This window comes from Vulpes vulpes, chromosome 12 (genome assembly GCF_048418805.1).
Source record: "Vulpes vulpes isolate BD-2025 chromosome 12, VulVul3, whole genome shotgun sequence".
NCBI classification, from domain to species: Eukaryota; Metazoa; Chordata; class Mammalia; order Carnivora; family Canidae; genus Vulpes; species Vulpes vulpes.
Genome location: NC_132791.1, coordinates 179,358,796 through 179,376,660, shown reverse-complemented (window position 1 = coordinate 179,376,660; position 17,865 = coordinate 179,358,796). Strand labels below are relative to the sequence as shown.

Sequence of the window (17,865 nt, the reverse complement as noted above, 5' to 3'; positions counted from 1 at the left end):
GCAAGCGACCATTTTATCTGGTATTGTTTGAATGTTCAGATGCCACCCAGAAGGATGGATAGCATTTTTTCTAACCTTGAAATAGACACTCAATGGAAATAGGAAATAATGAGATTTGCCTGTACATTTCTGCTAATATACCAGTCCTCACTAATGGCTAATACATCCAAGATTTAGTTCCTTGGTTGACTTGAATCCTCAACCCACCCATTAGTTTGTACTGGTGATACAGATTATATTAGGTGATAGTGTGACTTTTACTGTTTTGGGGAAAATTGTTATTTATTTACAAAGTTAAAATCTACTTGTATTCCTACCTCTTGGTAACTGTTGGTCAGTTACCTCACTCTTTTATGTTTATGTGTACATTTATAAAATAGATTACACAAAATGATACCCAGAAGAATAAAGGAACCAACATTTGTTGCAAATGCCACATGCCAAACACTGTGCTTGATATTTCATTTTAATCCTCAAAATAACTGTTTAGTCAATAAAATTCCCATTTTTACAGACACGCAAATGGAAGTTGAGAGTCACTCAATCTGTGACCTTTGAAAAATAGTGGTACAAAGATTCAGAACAGAGTGGAAAGCCAAAATCCTTACAAGTTTCAAGGTCTACATGCACACCCCCTCCCCCTCCTTCCATCTTGGATCTCATTATCTTCACTTCTTCATCCTTCTCAAAACCTGCAAGCTTGCTGCTATGTCAGGGCATTTGCACCGGCTGTTCTTTCAGCCTGAAAGCTCTCGCCTCATATCTAAATGGTTTATCCCCTCACCTTCCCATGTCTTGACCCAAATGCCACCTTCTCAGTGAGGTTTCTCCTGATCACCCCACACAGTCTCCACTCCCTACTTCCAATCTTTCTCACCCTGCTCTTTTTTTTTCCTGTGGTGTTTCCACCCTTTAATGCTATCTGTTTTGTCTATTCCTCTCACCAGAATTTATGGTCCACTATGATGTACCTTTTTTTTTTTAGGATTTTATTTATTTATTCATGAGAGACACACAGAGAGAGAGAGAGAGAGAGAGAGAGGCAGAGACACAGGCAGAAGGAGAAGCAGGCTCCATGCAGGGAGCCCGATGCGGGACTCGATCCCAGGACTCCAGGATCATGCATGGGCCAAAAGCAGACACCAAACTGCTGAGCCACCCAGGGATCCCCAGACATAGCTTTTTTAAAATAACAATTAACATACAGTGTTATATTAGTTTCATGTGTATAACACAGTTTTTGACAGGTTTATACATTATGCTATGTTCACCACATCTGTATCAGTATCACCTGTACCGATACATTGCTATTACAGTATATGATTACATTCCCTATGCTGTGTCTTTTGTTCTTGTGACTTATATTTTATAACTGAAAGCCTGTTATCTCCCACTCCCCTTCACTAATTTTGTCCATCCCTCCACCTCCATCCCCTCTGGCAACCATCAGTCCATTCTCTGTATTTATAGGCCTGGTTATGCTTCTTGTTTGTTTACTCATTTGTTGTTTTGTTTTGTTTTGTTTTATGAGTGAACTCATATGGCATTTGTCTTTCTCAGTCTAACTCGTTTATTTAGCATAATACCCTCTAGGTCCTGCATCCATTTTGTCTCAAATGGCATGTATTATCCCGTTTATATGGCTGTGTAATATTCGTGTGTGTGTGTGTGTGTGAAGGAGAATGATAACCCTCTTTGCCAGCCACTCACAGGGTTGGTGAGTGAGCCATGGTGCTGGGCAAGTATGGAGACAGAAGACATACGTGAAAAGAAAGGAGCTCTTTCCTCCTCTGCCCACTTGTAGCCTCTTAGGCCCAAAGAAGAGGTCCATGCTCTGTTTGGAATTTACAGTCTTGAGGGATGAAAAATAAATCTAAGCTTGGATTACATTTCTAGATGGTTAAAATTCAGAATTTCATAATGAACAGTCACAAGGCTTAATGGATTTTGTGCTATGCTCTTACTGTTGGATATTTGTTAAGACTCAATGTGGAACTAATTCATCTCTGAAAGCCATCTTAAACTTTCTAATAACACATAAGCCTGTTGGAAGAAAGGCAATGACAGAAAACAGGCTCTTATCATTTCATTGGTATATAATTCTTCAGAGGCCTGAAATGAACTCACTTTTTTCATTTTATTAAAAATATTTTTTGACTGACTCAGTATATAATAAGGAAAATAGCTAGTTATAAAACCTTCAAAACAGTTAAACAATTTTTTTTAATGTACAAGCTATATAACTACTTTTAGACTTTTTTCAATGTGTGTGTATGTGTGTGTGTGTGCACATTTGTATGATTATATACTAAAACGAAATTTGGTAAGTTGTTATTTCTAAATTGTAAGATCCAGGGTGATTTTTATTTTTTTATGTCTGCATATTTCTCAAATTCTCTACCACAAATGTGTATTATTTTTATGACCACAAGAGCAATGAATTTTATCCTTAATTTTTAGAAATTTTACATCATTATCTTTGAAGATTCACAGAAAATATTCCCTATATTCATTATATTGCTTTGAATCTGTTTGCTTTTTCTTAAGCCCTGCCATGACACTAGCAGCAGCAGAAGTGTTTTACTAATTGAAAGATTCTTTAAGATTTTTCCACACCAAAAAAAAAAAAAAAAATGAAACCAGTGATTTTTTTCCCTCCAAGAACTAATGAAAATGCATATCCAAACACAAAATATATTTTTTTAAGCTTTGGAGAATTGATCCATAGCAAATACTTCCTGCCTCCATCTCTCCCCTTCCCATATATTTACCTACTCCATAATTTCTTTAAATTTCTTTAAACATTTACCAAAGGTCCTGAAGTAACATCTAAACTACTTGTCTCCTTAACTTACAGGTAAAGAAAACAAAGACCCAGCTGGGAGAGACTAAAATGGATGCACCTACTTTCAAGCCCAAGCCTTCAGAGAGGTAAAACACACACCCAATCCTTCCAACAGATTCCAGAAAGAACATGGATGGCACCTCTCTTGATCTTTTTTTTTTCCTTACACAAATTTAATACTTTGACCGCTTATAACCAAAAAGCAGTATTTAAAGAAACAGCACAGGTCACCTTTATTATATACAGCACGGTTAGCAAGATACTACCTTGAGTAGCTGTTTAAAGGGATCACACTTCAAAAGATAATTGACCTAAATTCTTCTTCCTGATGTGCCTCTGGTGAGTCTTGCCCACGTGCAGCCCTCCTATGCATCTCGCACATGGAAGAGATACAGTAGGGTCCTGGGAGGCATGAGAATATAGGCCACTGTGATTAAGACTAATTCAAACATTATTTTAAGGCCTGTGTTTAGTGTGCTAAAAATTCTCAACCTCAATGAGTGTGTAAGGGCTGACAGCTCCACTCTGGAAGGTATCAGAAGTTGATTTATAGAGAAGAACACTTTAAAGTGATTACACCTGTTCTGGTCCCATTTGGTTGGGGTGTGATGAAATGGAATTCTGTGTCTCTACTTTCAGAGTATTTGTTATGATTTGAATTATGGGCAACATTACAAAGCATACATATCTAAAGAAAGAAAATGTACCATCAGAAGCCTAATGTTACCTAATTTCTTTTGTGAATCTCATAAAGATCACAAGTGTAAAAACTTTCTTTGGGCAGATGTTCACTAACTCAGTTACTTTATCTGGCAATGTTCACATTCCAAGTCCATTTGGTTGCTTTGCCCCTTTGATGTATTTTAACTTATAAATTTAAAGGATATCTTCTAGGAGTATTCTTAGGAAAGTTATGCAATTGGTTCTTTTCCAACTTAAAGTCTATAAGAACACCAATTTAAAGTTTTAAACATCCAGCGTATTTACTGGTTGTAGAAATCCTGTCAGCGTCAATGAACCATTGTTCCAGACATCTTTGGAACAAATTAGAATCAACAAACGTTTGGGGTACATGATCTTCCTGGCGTGTTTTTGTGACTTTCTCCCATTATTTTAGAAAATAATCTTGTTGCTATCATTTTTGAACACTTCCAGAGCCAGACTTGGCATTGAAGTTCTGATTCATTTATAAAGTTCTGATTATACATCACAGATCATATCTGCTTCATATATGGTGGACCAACACAGATGTTAATTTGGAAGATGTTTGTATGACCTGAGGTTGTGTGCTAGCAAAGAAAGGCATGGGAACCAAATTTCTAACTCATATTCACATTTTTGATATGTGTCCTTATATTAGCAAGTGTTCTCATTGTGTGTTTCTCAAACAAAACCTTAGCCATTGTCCTTTAATTTGTGAAATTAAAAAGAATAAAAAATAGAGAAAGTACACTAAACTTCTGATACATGAAGAGTGGAGAAGCCAAAATGAAGAAAAACTGGGGAAACATCTGAGGAAAGGAAACAAAATCAAGCTCCTCGGAGCCTAAGATTATATGAATATGAGCAAAAACCCATATGAAGTCACTTAATAATGAGGTCAAGAATGCTGAATAATTTAACATACCCTTGGATCTTGATTTGCGATTGTCCAAAACTAATATTTCACAGGCCACATTGCACCTTGTCACAGACTCCTATTTCTCCCTCAAGATAATGCCCAACTCTTAATGGACCCAATTTGGTGAAAATTACCTAATTGGCTGCAGTCACTTCAACCTGAACGTGACACTTTGGACATATCACAAGGATAAGTTAGGAGCATGGGCAGCAGACTTGCTCTTTGTGATAATTGTAGCTGAAGCTTGTGCTATCACCAAAGCTTATTATTTTGCAAGTTGTACACTCAGCTTTTTGTAAAAATTGTACTGTAAGGAAAAATCCCTGAAGAGGCTTCTTTTCTCTACTGGTTCTTCTAATACTCTAGATGAGGATGACCAAACAAAATACTATGTGATTGTGTTTAAGTGCACTTAACTACATGCCACCTGATAAAATATCTTAGTACTATGAATTAAACAGTTCCTTAAGTCTCTGGGTTCTTTAGGTTTTGTGCTTATTCAGCTAACCAAATTAGTGCTAGTGAATGACATTAGTTAAGAGCACTCACTCTGTCTTGGGAAAATTTGTGTACCTACCCCTTCATCATGCAGGTAAATGAGGAATAAGAGGTCTGCTTCCTGCTAGCATTGTCACTGGTCTCCATTCTGTGCCTAAGTATTGTGCCTATGAAGACAGTAAGTTCCCCTACACAGTATGAGTGCATCCGACAGTAGATATCTTTCTCTGGTTAGTAATTCTTTGTACTATCATGATGTTTTATAGTTTCAGAAGGGTGCCCTCTCTCCCTCTCTTCCTTACCCTTATCCTTTTTATAGTCATTGAGTGAATAAGATGATCTAGGCCCTGTGCTAGGCACCAAAGATACACAGATGAGTGAAAGGTTAAAAAAAAAGGAGAAATAAGAATAACCAGTTACTTATAATCCCTATGCAATGAGTGCTCTAACCATATGTACTACAGAAAATCCCAAGAAGTCAGGAAGCTGCACAGAGCAAGTAACTTTGGGGCCAGATCTTGAAAGATGAACAGATGTTTACAACTGAAGAAGGAGGAGTGATGAAAGAGGATTGGGGAGGTTGTTGCCTCAAGCAGAAGGGACAGCAGGTGTGAGGACATCAAGGTGTGAAATACATGGCTAAAATGGCAGGTGAGGCCGGATCAGAAAGAATTTTATGTGGCTTTTTGAAATAACAGAAAAAATATATATATACTAGTCTCTGCTCCTGGTTCCTGGAACAGAGCTCCTAAATCCCCTGATATTTCCTAGGTGATAGCAGTGTCCTTTGTTCTAATGAGGTAACTCTTGGGGGTTCATGGATAGCTTCAGATTGGCTGCTGGTCACCAGAGAGACCAAGCCATGATTAGGAGCTCGGAACTCTCAGCCACACCCTCATTCTCCAGGAGATCAAGCTAATGACTGATCATGCATATGTGATGAAATCACCATAAAAATCCCAAAAGTAATGGGGTTTGGAGAGCTTCTAGGTTGGTGACCACATACCAACTCCATGGGAGCAGAAGCTCCTGTATTCAGGACCTTTTCAGACCTCACCCTATATATCTCTTCATCTGACTGTCCATCTGTATTCTTTACCAAATTCTTTATTATATAACAAAACAGTAAATATAAGTAAGTGTTTCTCTGAGTTCTGTGAGCTGTTCTAGCAAATGATTGGACCTGAGGAAGGGGTGCTAGGAACCAACAACTTGAGGCCATGTTGGATAGAAATTGTGAGTAACCTAGGGACCTATTATTTGCAATTGGTGTCAGAAATGGGGAATAGTCTTATAGGATTGAGCCCTTAACCTGAGGGGCCTGTCCTATCTTTGGCTAGTGTCAGAATTGAATTGAATTATAGGATACTCATCTAGTGTTGCAGAATTGTTTGGTGTGAAAAAACCCACACATGTCAGAAGTGTTTGAGAATTGTTATCAGTGTGAAAAAAGGAAAACAGAAGCATTCTCCTAGACATCCTCACCCAGGTGTCTGAACAAGTCAACAAGCCCCTTTGGGTGTAGGAAGAGCCTATTAAAATAGGCTATTTAGCACTTCTGTATGCAGCAATAATTTTATATTAATGCTATTCTCCTTTTAGCAACAACAGCTATTACCACATACTGTAAATATATTTTTTCCAGCCCCTGGGTGCTATTAGCCAATGAAAGCCAATATGACAAACTGTAGTTTCCTCTATCAACCAATGAGGAGCCGTGTAACACTCTGCAACCAGTCTTACCCAATGAGTGCTCTACCATGCTATCTCCAGTTGAGTGTCTTTCCCACTGGTGGTTTTTATTCTCCCATGATCTCTCTTTCTGCCATTTATTTCTGCTCTGAGAAGCAGTTTTGATCCATGTAGCTAAGAAAAGACATGCAAGTGCTAGTGCTAGAGCAAAGAAAGAATCTCATGCTGGGTGTTCAAATACAAGTGTAATAGCAGCTCAAGTGAATTTCAAGGAGATGGTAGGAGAGAGTAAGGATCAGTAGACAGTTACAGACTGGTGGCAGTCTGACTTTGGGAGGGGCAGCATATAGGGCAGGCATCTTGGGAGGACTCCAGGGTAAAACCTGGCTGGAGGGACCATGTGACCTCAGAGAACTTGGAGAGAACAGAGTGGCCATTGTCAACCATTGCCTTCATACTGGGAACACCTCTCTTGTAGGGTCTATGCTTTCAGGACCATATGCGGCACTAATTCAGGTAGTGTGTCCCCCCAACCCCCCCCCCCCCCACGGCAAATGAGAATCAATGGAGAGTTCATAGCTTACCAGGGTATCCTTCTGGAGCCAGGCTGTCTGGGTTTGAAACAACTCCACCATTTTTACCAGCTATATCACCTTGGATATTTGACCTTACTGTCTCCAGGTTCCCTAAATGTAATGGGAGTAAAAATACTACCTACCAAAGGTGGCTGTTCTGAAAGTAGAATAATATTTATAAGCACATAGAATAGTGCCTGGCACATATTAAAAGCTTGAAAATATTAGTTATCATTTATTATTACCACTATTTAGTTTCTGTCTATACAAGGAGGAAATTTGACTACATGATCCCTGAAGTCCTCCCAATACTAACATTGACTGAATTGGCCAATCTTTTTTATTCTAAGAGAAAATTGTCACTCAGAGGGTTTGACTACCCACCCTCTTCACCAAGGTTACATTGGGAGTAAAGAGTAAGATGCAGGGATCCCTGGGTGGCGCAGCGGTTTGGCGCCTGCCTTTGGCCCAGGGCACGATCCTGGAGACCCGGGATCGAATCCCACATCGGGCTCCCGGTGCATGGAGCCTGCTTCTCCCTCTGCCTGTGTCTCTGCCTCTCTCTCTCTCTCTGTGACTATCATAAAAAAAAAAAAAAAAAAAAAAAAGAGTAAGATGCAAAGCCAGAACTGGAACCCAGGTTTTACAGCCCCTAATGCTATGCCTTTTCTGCCCTTCCATGTACCTGGAAAAAAACTGAACAAAGCATCACCTAGCTGGGCATTTCACTCCTTAAACTCTCCCACTCTTGGAGTTGCACAGCCTCAAGCCACTCTTTATTTATTTATTTATTTATTTATTTATTTATTTATTTATTTTACCCCTCCCATCCCTTTGCAGATCAAGAAAAGAAGTGGCAACCCTGGGAAACAAAAAAGGATTTGTCGCATTAGAGGAAATAAAATTTAGCACAATGTTAGAATGTTCCTCTCGACATTTACAACTCAAGCACCTGCTATTGGTCTCCACCATTAGGAGACTGATCATCCTTGCAGGGCAAGTAGTCTGCTTTCCATTCACCACTGCAATCAGAGTATGGAAAAGCCAAGTGTTTGGATGTGGCCCTTTGGCTTAACTACCTTTTGCTCTTGATCTATATGGCTGGAATCCTAGTCATACTTGTTCCCTTCCTAGTACAATTCTGGCAATTCTGCAAGGACCCAGCTGAGATGGAAGAGAGAGGAAAGAAGGAGGAGGCAGAAGGAGAGGTGATGACATAATGCTTTCCCAGCAAACTGACCTATCTAGTGTCAATCTTGGTAATTTGTGCTTCTATATTTTCTCCTATATCTTTAGAACCCATTCACAATGTACCAGGGACTCTGGTCTTTCATTCCTAGGAATGAAGTGTTCTTTTGTTTATTATCTTTTTTTTCTTGTCTCTGTCCATTCAAATGTTAGAATAATCATTACCTTTTAACAGCTGAAATATCTGTGCAGGTTTTTAAAAAATAAGTATTTTTCATTTGACTGAACTGATTTCATCAGAGAAGGTTAATGCGATCATTTTAATTTGCAAATTTTTTTCTTCTTTTTATTTCTTCTACATTTGATTTTGAGCACACATTTAATAATTTTTGGTGGTTTGTGTTTCAGCATTAGCTGAATATGCAGAATAGGTTCTCAATAGTCTCAGAATTTGATTATGACCAAGGAACCACTATTCTATAAACACGGAAAATTGGAAATTATCTCTAGAGCTGTTTGTTAACGAAGTCGAAGGCTAACCTTTAGGGCTCATTAAAATTCCACTGATGAAAACTCTCTCTCTTTCATGAATCCATCCCTGTGTTACGAGTGCTGGTGTGTGGAAATTGGTCTGGGCCCTCCCCTTTTGCCCTCCCCTTTAATCTCTCGGTCAGGTTTAGGCAGAGATTTTTAAAGCTTATAGATTTCTCTTTCTCCTACTCAGAGTATGTGTTATGAATCCAAACAAACACGAACGAGGTCTCTGAATGTGTAACTGTTACTGAGTCCTACTGACCAGTCAGGCAATGCTGCTGAATCTTCCCTCCATCTATAAAGGAACGAAGTCATTTAGGAGAAATTCAGAGGGGCAAAAAGAAGGATATGTTTTCTGTACCTGACAGTAGAAATAAATAGAAGGACAGGGATGGGGGTAGGTGGGGGGAGGGATGACAAACCTCCAAATATAATTCACAGTTGGTGAAATGCGTTGTTTTAAGGAATCTATTTTAATAAATGGCAGTTAAAATACAGTCTTATCAAGAGATCCCTGCATAGTAACAGCAGCCACTCTCCTGTCCTGCTGGCGGATAAGACCCTCCAAATCCTCCCAAAGTGCTGCAGTATCCATGTACAGAAGAACATTTGAATTCAATTGCTAAATCTCTGTAAAAGGATTCTATTGATGGCACATAGCATCACTATTACTGTTGCTAAACAGATGGAAAATAATTGTTTATGGAATTTGTGTTTTAATTGAATTAACCTATTTGGCAGGAAGATCCACCTAAGTACACAATATAAAGCCTGCCTTTGATCTGGGCCCCTTTGGGGCATTTTCCATGACTGATAAACTGCTCCTCTGAGTTTATAGGCAAATGATAAAAACAATAAAAAGAAAGAAAAGAAGAAGAAAGCCAGGCACCAACCTCCCATTTGGGTTTTGTCTCCTTGGAGAATCAGACAAGCTAGCCAGGCTTGCAGTCATGCTGACGACTCAGCACACATCTCACCCAGTTATACACCCACACAGGGCTCAACATGAATGCCCTCATCTCTCACACCCCCCCCTTCTCCTGTTCCCTCCTCCCCTTTGCACACAAACACACACATGCTCAATGCAAGAATTCATATGCTCTCTCTTTTCAAAGATTCTTACTGCCTTTTCATATGGGCTTGTTTAGATGCTTATAAAGTATTTATCAATAATAGCCTTTACACATATTTTCCTTTCACCCTCACACATTTCTTGGATAGCATTATATTGTGGTATTTTACAAATCAGAAGCTTTCTTTTAATGAAAATGAATGTTCTAATTGTGAAATATTTTGTCTACTATACGTTCTGCTGTAAATTAGCCTGAGTACAGCTGAAGGCAGAACCAAACCCTGTTCACTTGCCAATTTCCCTCTTACCAAAGAACAGAATCTAGTATAGAAAATTTGATAGCCACTGAAAGAAAGGCTTCTATAGATTCCCATTTCCAAAGCACAATCCTCATCTTGCCTCCTCTTGAGATGGTTGATCAGACACTTCCTTCCCTTCTTAGGAAAAAGAGATCTGAGGAGGTTTTAAATTCTTGGATGGATTTTTGTTTGTTTGTTTGTTTGTTTGTTTGGTGGATTTTTTTCTTCTCATTCTTTCTCCTCTGCAGAACACAACTAGTAAATGATTGGATCTTTGACAGAACAAAGGTATTTTTGATGGGCTCTGTAATCTAGTGCGCTAATGCGCCCAGTCCCCTCATTGTCTTGCTGTCTGATCCCATCCCTTCTGCCAGACAGTCACTGCGGGATGAGTCACTTTTAATGTCTGATAATCAAGGTGAATTTTCAAAAAGCTGCCATTTTGGAATTATGCACTATATCACAGTGTCAGGGACGAGAGGAGGAGGAAGGATGAAGGAAAGGCTAAGATAGACACCTACTGTACATTCAGAGAACTGCAGCACAGAGCCAGCACCGCGCCAGACAAGATGTGTCTGGAGGGGCTAAATCGATCAAGGCGTCCGTAATGAGAAGGAAACTATGTTAATTATAAATTAAAAATAACTTCTTATGATAATGAAGATTATATGCACAGGAGAAAACGTCTTAGTTAAAACAGACTGCAGGGATGGAATTAAGCACCAGCCGTTTGGGGGCATGGATTCTGTACCTACTGAATCTATTGTGGTCCATTAAATAACCTAATACAAACTTAACATTGGAAAAAGAATAGAAGTGAATTGTGGCTGTCTCCGTGGATGCTGTATTGTCTGCCGTCCTTATTTAAAGCAACATCAGCTAAGGGAGGTACCTAGCAAATGAACACAGCCTCCCTTCAACTAGGGAGACTTGGATATTTCTGGAATCATTTAAAGGACTGAAACATTTTTCCCCATGAAATAGCAAGGGAGATATTGGAAACCCCTGGTAAACAAAGGCCAATCAAACATTCTTGCAAGACTTCGGCTATTCAAATATATGTTGGTCAGTGTCTTCTCTAAGGTAATTAACTAAACCCACTGTTACCTATCGTGGTTCTGGAATTTTTAAAAATCGTTGTCATTGTATTAAATAGTAGGATAGTTGAAGGAAAATGATATAAGAATAGCCTGCTATTTCTGTTTGTTATTCAGATAAGCGAATGCCTATAAATAGAACCAGGATGTTTTGACTACGAAATGCTGTCCTCATTACAGCTGGGAGATGCTGGGGCGATTTAAAGCTGAAGCTTCAAAGCCTTGTCCTGCTTTATAAAAGCACGAGGGTTTTCATGGCTGTTTTCAGTGACCAGTCAAAGTCTGCAGGTGCTTTATCTGTCCTGGGGGAGGGAGAGAATGGCATTTCCGAGAATGCTATTTTGTAACCATGATGAATGCTTACATATTTCCTCTAACAGAGGTATTTAAATACCTGCATATCTTCTTCAACACAAGTTATGTTTACAGATTATTACACCTTTGTTATTGTCTACCAAGATTAACTAGTCCATTCTCTCCCCATTCTCCCTCTACTTTCATCACCATTATACACACACATGTACACACACACACACACACACACACACACTATACCTTAACAGATGGTTGCAAAATAAGTAGAGGAAAGAAAATATTTAGCTACTGTTTTCATATATACAGAGGACTGAACAAACAGAAAAGAGATAAGATAAAAAGTGACCCCTTAGAGATATTTGGCTACAACCCTAATTGTACTAAAACAACAGAGAAGTGACTTGTCCTAGGACATTCAACCAGAGGATGGCAGATGCCAGGCTAGCATGCAGGTATCTAACTTGAAAGCTGGCATGCTTTCCACGGCAGCATGCTCTCTTCCCATTAAAAGAATCAGGTCTCTGCAGCTTGGCTAAACAGTGATTAATGCACAGATGTCACAATGAAAAAAAGAAAAACCTGAGGAAGAGATAAGAATCATATACATTTTCAACCATGATACAAAGGAATAAAATGGAAAATGGTATGAAATGAAGAAAAGCAAAATGTTAATAGAACATCTATCTAACAAAACGATCTGCGTAGTCAGGAATTCTATTAAAAGGCAGAATTGTCCTTTAAGGAAAGTGGTAGAGACATTTGAAACTAACCAAGAAAGCAAATGCTGCTTGCAAAAGTCACACTGCTCTATTTCTCTTTATATATTTTCATCTGAAATATTAGAACAATTCCATCATACTGAAGCATGAATTCTCACTGTAGTCACTGAGATACTGCCTAGGCTCTATAAATTAGTGACATAGCTATAACTACGACTAAACCAGCATATCCTTTTCTTCTCCTAGAATCTAGATCCTTAGAGGGCACAGCCTACCTTGCTCTCTGAAGAAAGATTAACCTGATATGACCTAACAGGTATTTTTGCATCTATAATTTCTCTTTTGCTGTGTTCTGTCTCCTGTTAGACTAATCTCTGTCAGAAACATTCTGCACATTTTTATTAAAATAACCTCCCTGGTGCTTGAGGGCTGTAAGGTCCTGAGCATGAAACCCCTGCCCCCTCAAGTATATCCCCTATTTTAGAGTGAAACCTGGTATACTTCTTCACACTTTATAACAATAGGAACATTCTCGGAGGGGCCAGATAAGAATAATGATAAATCAGACATTCGTGTAAACCAGAACAGGACCTTTCAGTAGCTCTGGTTTTCCTTCTAAAAGGAGCTAAAGAAAGGCTGCACTAAGAATTTAAAAAGGAGAAATAAAATCCATCTCAATGAAGAATATGTTTTAACATGATAGACAATCTTTAGTAGCTAAAGGAAGGAATCAAAAGATTATGTATTGTGTAAAAAAAAATCTTAACAAATAAGATGGAGGATGGAGATGTGGTGGTCAATAGACAATGAAAGGTTAAAAAACAAATTGTGATTCCTTCAAGTATCAAAACAAGTGGGCTTTCATAGTCTCTCTGATCCTACTTTTTGCTTCTGGGGAAGAAAAAATTGAAGAACATAGATCTGGCTGGTGGGGTAAACACAGAAACATGTTATCTGTTCTTGCTCTGGAGAGGTATCAAAAGTATTAATGGGGCTTCTGTTTCAATGGCACTGCTAGGAATAGGGTTTCTCAACTTCAGCACTATTAACATTTTGGGCTGGATAATCTTTTTTTTAAGATTTTATTTATTTACTCATGAGAGACACAGAGAAAGAGAGAGGCAGAGACACAGGCAGAGGGAGAAGCAGGCTCCATGCAGGAAGCTTGATGTGGGACTTAATCCCAGGTCTCCAGGATCACACCCTGGGCTGAAGGTGGTGCTAAACCTCTGAGCCACCTGGGCTGCCTATGGGCTGGATAATTCTTTGTTGGGAAGAGAGAAGAGGCAGGAAGGGGAATATCCTTTGCACTTTAGAATGTTTAGCACCATCCCTGGCCTCTACCCACTAGACACCAGTGGCATCCCCCAGCTGTGACAATTAAAACCTCTTTAGACATTGCCAAATGTCTCCTCAGGGACAAAATCACCCCTGGTTGAAACCACTAGACTAAAGGGAAGAGTTCTTATTTTTACAAATGGGCTCAGCTGTCCCATGTTTTGGAGACAATCTTTATTTGTACAATAAGACTCCTGTTTCTGATATGTACAAAACAGAGCAGGCACTTCATGGTCTCTGATATTGCCCATGGATTGACTAATGACTGGTTCTCCCACAGAACTCAGAGCTCAAGATACCTGTAATTAAGTCTAGAGGGAGATATGTCTCAAAAAGAATCAAGCATTTGATTGTTGACATATATTCCCAAAGAATCAACACCATAGAGTTTTTTGTTTGTTTGTTTTTGATATGACTATTATGACAAAAATAACTTTGAAGCTCCCAGTCTTCTATAGAAAACAGGCCAAGCCACAATGGAAAGCATACTTTTTTTGATACTCTTTTCAGATGTGGCAAAGATGATAATGGGAGAAAGGGACCTCCAGAACCAAGGAGAACAATGAACTAGGAAGCTCCTCCAGGAAGCAGAACAAGAGCTCGAGAAAAGAACAGTCTCTACCCCTAGGGAACTTTATCATGTCACATCACAAAATTCTCAAAATTGTTGAGAATCAGTGACAGCTATATGATTTCCATCCCTTCCTTTTTAAATGGGAATATTTATTGTAGTACGCTGTCCTTCTTCTACCACTTTGTGAGCACAAGTAACTTGGCTTATAAGTTCACAAGAGTCTGGACCGAGAGGATCCATATGAGATCCAGTGCTTTGAGTTTTGAAATGTGATTGGCTGAGACTTTTGAGTATTTTCTTTAAAGAAAAGAGGAAAGTATTTTGCATGTAAAAGAGGGAGCAAATATTTGTCACCAAAAGAAGAGGCAGATTTTATTACTCTTCTCAATTATTGTCTGCCCTTCCCTATGAAATGATTTTAAATACTACTCATTTTCATTTGATTTTCAGCACCTATCCATATGGATGACCATCTCTTTGATATTAATTAGGCTTGGTCATAAGACTTTCTTTTGCCAATGAAATGTGGGTAGCAGTACAGCATACAACTTCTCAGGAGAAGTTTAGCCATTTTATGGTTCAATCATCACTTCTTTTCTTTGTTCATTATGTTCAACTGAAAGCATTGAGTGGGTACCACCAACTCAGTTCAGAGATTTCAGTGGAGAGAATGATGGCCATGATCTTGATAATAAGGTCTTGCAGGTGAGGCTTTTAAAAAAAATCCATCTTGTTGCTCAGAGCATTTCTCAATTTCCTATTTTGCCAGTTGGAAATTAAAAATAATTGTATTTTTAATCCCATTTATAAGCCACCAAGTTCTTTCTTGGGCCCCATCTTTCTTGTATTACCTTGTTAAATGTAGAAAATAGAAACTAAGTCATACTAGTAACTTTCTGTTTCTTATCCTCTTCACCTGAATCAACAAATCAGTTAGGTACATGATCTGCCTTCCCTAGAGGAGCCAGACTTAAGCAATGCAATTTTTTAATTCAAAAACAGAGAAATAACAGAAAACGCATTTGATGAAATTCAGTACCTTTTCATGATAAGAACATTTAATAAACTTGGATTAAAAGGAAAATTCCTCAGCCTGAAAAAGGGCATCTATAAAATCCAAGACTAATATCATACTTAGTGGTGAAAGACTGAATGCTTTCCCCCTAAGATCAGGAACAAGACAAGGATGTTTGCTCTCACCACATTTATTCAACATCATATTGGAGGTTCTATCCAGGGCCAATAGGTAAGAAAAAGAGACAAGAAGCACCTAGGTTGGAAAGGAAAAAAGTAAAACTATCATCATTTTCAAATGATATGATCTTGTATATAGAAAATCCTAAGCAATCCACAAAAGAGCAACTATTACAACTAGTAAACAAGTTCAACAGTGTTGCAAGATGCAAGATCAATATACAAAAATCAATCGTATTGATATACACTAGCAATGAAAAATCCAAAAATGAAATTACAAAAAAAATCCATTTATAATAACCCCTGAAGATTTATGTCAAGTAGAGCTCATTCTTTTCATCCATTGTTTGCCTTTTTTGTGGATCCCTCCAGTGCTGATTTAAAATGGTTTTACTTAAATAAGAATTTTGCTGGGTAGTTTGGGTTTGGGGATAGGGATGTTAACATGTATATGTATAATTTTGATGGAGGGTGATTATCCTAATGAAGAGTTTTTAACCTGTATCTTTATAAGTGGAAGGTTTATGTGCATACTTGATTTGTGAATTAAACCTCATATTTCCCTTTTGCAACTTCTAGAAATGGTTAACCCTAACATTTTGGAAGTCACTTTACTAATAGAAATTACTTTTTTAATCTTTTGTTTTTTGTTTTTTTTTATAATTACACCTGATAGGGTTAATCGTTCTGTCATCTGTACATCTGTACCTTGTACAAATTCCTATTTCTGCATATCTTCCACCATTTTGTAATTATTTATATATGTGTCTGCTTCTGACACCAGGGCTCTGAAAACAAAGGTAGCATTTTAACTTTGCATCCCCAATACTTAAAACACATTCAATGCATATTTGTCATCATAAGCTCCCACTTACATGGGATTTCTGTTTTTCACCTGCTTGAAGGCTGTCTTCCTGAAGTCTTCTGTCCTCCAAACTCTGCATGTCAGTCCGCTCAAATCACAGGTTGTTATATAAACTAATACATGTCCTCTCCATGTATTATATCCATTTCCCTACCTCTAGACTTATCACTGACCATCATTTCACCATTGGTCATAATGAAAACAGCCCATGAAAGTTGTGTTAAATGTGTCTGGTAATGGGATTTTAAGCCACAGTATAAGAATAGCTTGTCTGTGCACAAGATATTAAAGGTAAGAAGTAAAAATCTCTGTCCATCCTTTCACTCCCAGCTTCATCAATATTTCTTAGCCCCTTTAACTTAAAACAAAAGTGAATTGGAGAAGCTGAGATCTTCCATCTGCTGTTTAAGCACAGACTATGCATGTCTTTTCAGAGAGAGAGACAGCTGCCCTTGTATTTAGAATAAGGACAGAAAGAAGCCAGCATATAGCTCACGCTTGATGGATATTTATTGTTTAATATAGTCTAAAGAAACCTGCCCTATCACTAGTGTTTCTATCAACTGTGACTATCAGCCTATCAAATCAGACATCGTGATAATTGATTGAGATCTGGGTGGGATAGGAAGACATTCTTAATGGTTGATTGACTGAAAAATCCATCACTAAACAATACAGTCAACGTTATAGTCACAGCTTATATATTCTCTGATGAGAGTTTTTAATCCACAGAGCCATTGTTTTTCTAGAGGTTGACTTGAGGCTCACTGGTTTGATAGGTACTTTCTCATAGAGATGGTCTCAACTTGACCTGATGAGAGATGGAAGTTTTTAAAGACCGACACAGTTTCAGTCTTTGAAAGAAAGATCCATGAATATTAATTAACAGATCAGTGTCTTCCCATCAGTATATCTTTGTGAGAAAAGTCTTTGCCATTTATCTTGAGTAAAACCTTTGAAACAGTGCTACTCAAAGCACTGTCCATAGACCAGTGCCAGTCTATGAACTGTTTATTACTGGTTCATGATGAGATAAATACAAAAATTAAGAATGGGCATTTGGAAAATTTTTTAACAGCTTGACAGCATAATTTTATGTCTGGGTAAAAAGTAGACCTGGTATTTTGTATTTCTTTTACATTTAATTTTTTAAGTATTAATTTTGTCATGATTTATGAAAATATTAGTCTGTGATGGTTTGTATGTTTCTTTAAAAACTGGTCTTTACCACAGATAGTTTGGTAAACACTAATTAAAATACCATGTCTCATCTCTACTTCTTTGCTAGTCTTATTTGCTTTATTCTAATCTCTAGACTTTATATGATTTTATACTTGCTGCCATTTTTTCTGATCATGCTAAACGTAAACTATCTTCTCCTCTTTAACCTGCTGTCAGTAGGCATATTCAAGAAGTACCAGGACACCTGGGTGGCTCTG

General features: G+C 38.1%; 1 long non-coding RNA gene across 1 annotated transcript in view; it reads left to right on the top strand.

Moving 5' to 3' along the window:
* The window catches only part of LOC140594931 (uncharacterized), a 35,318-nt gene extending 32,386 nt beyond the window's left edge, over positions 1 to 2,932 (top strand). The window contains exon 3 of the long non-coding RNA XR_011996203.1: positions 2,858 to 2,932. This is a non-coding gene — a long non-coding RNA (uncharacterized lncRNA). The remainder of the gene's footprint in view (positions 1 to 2,857) is intronic.
* Positions 2,933 to 17,865: the final 14,933 nt, after the last annotated feature.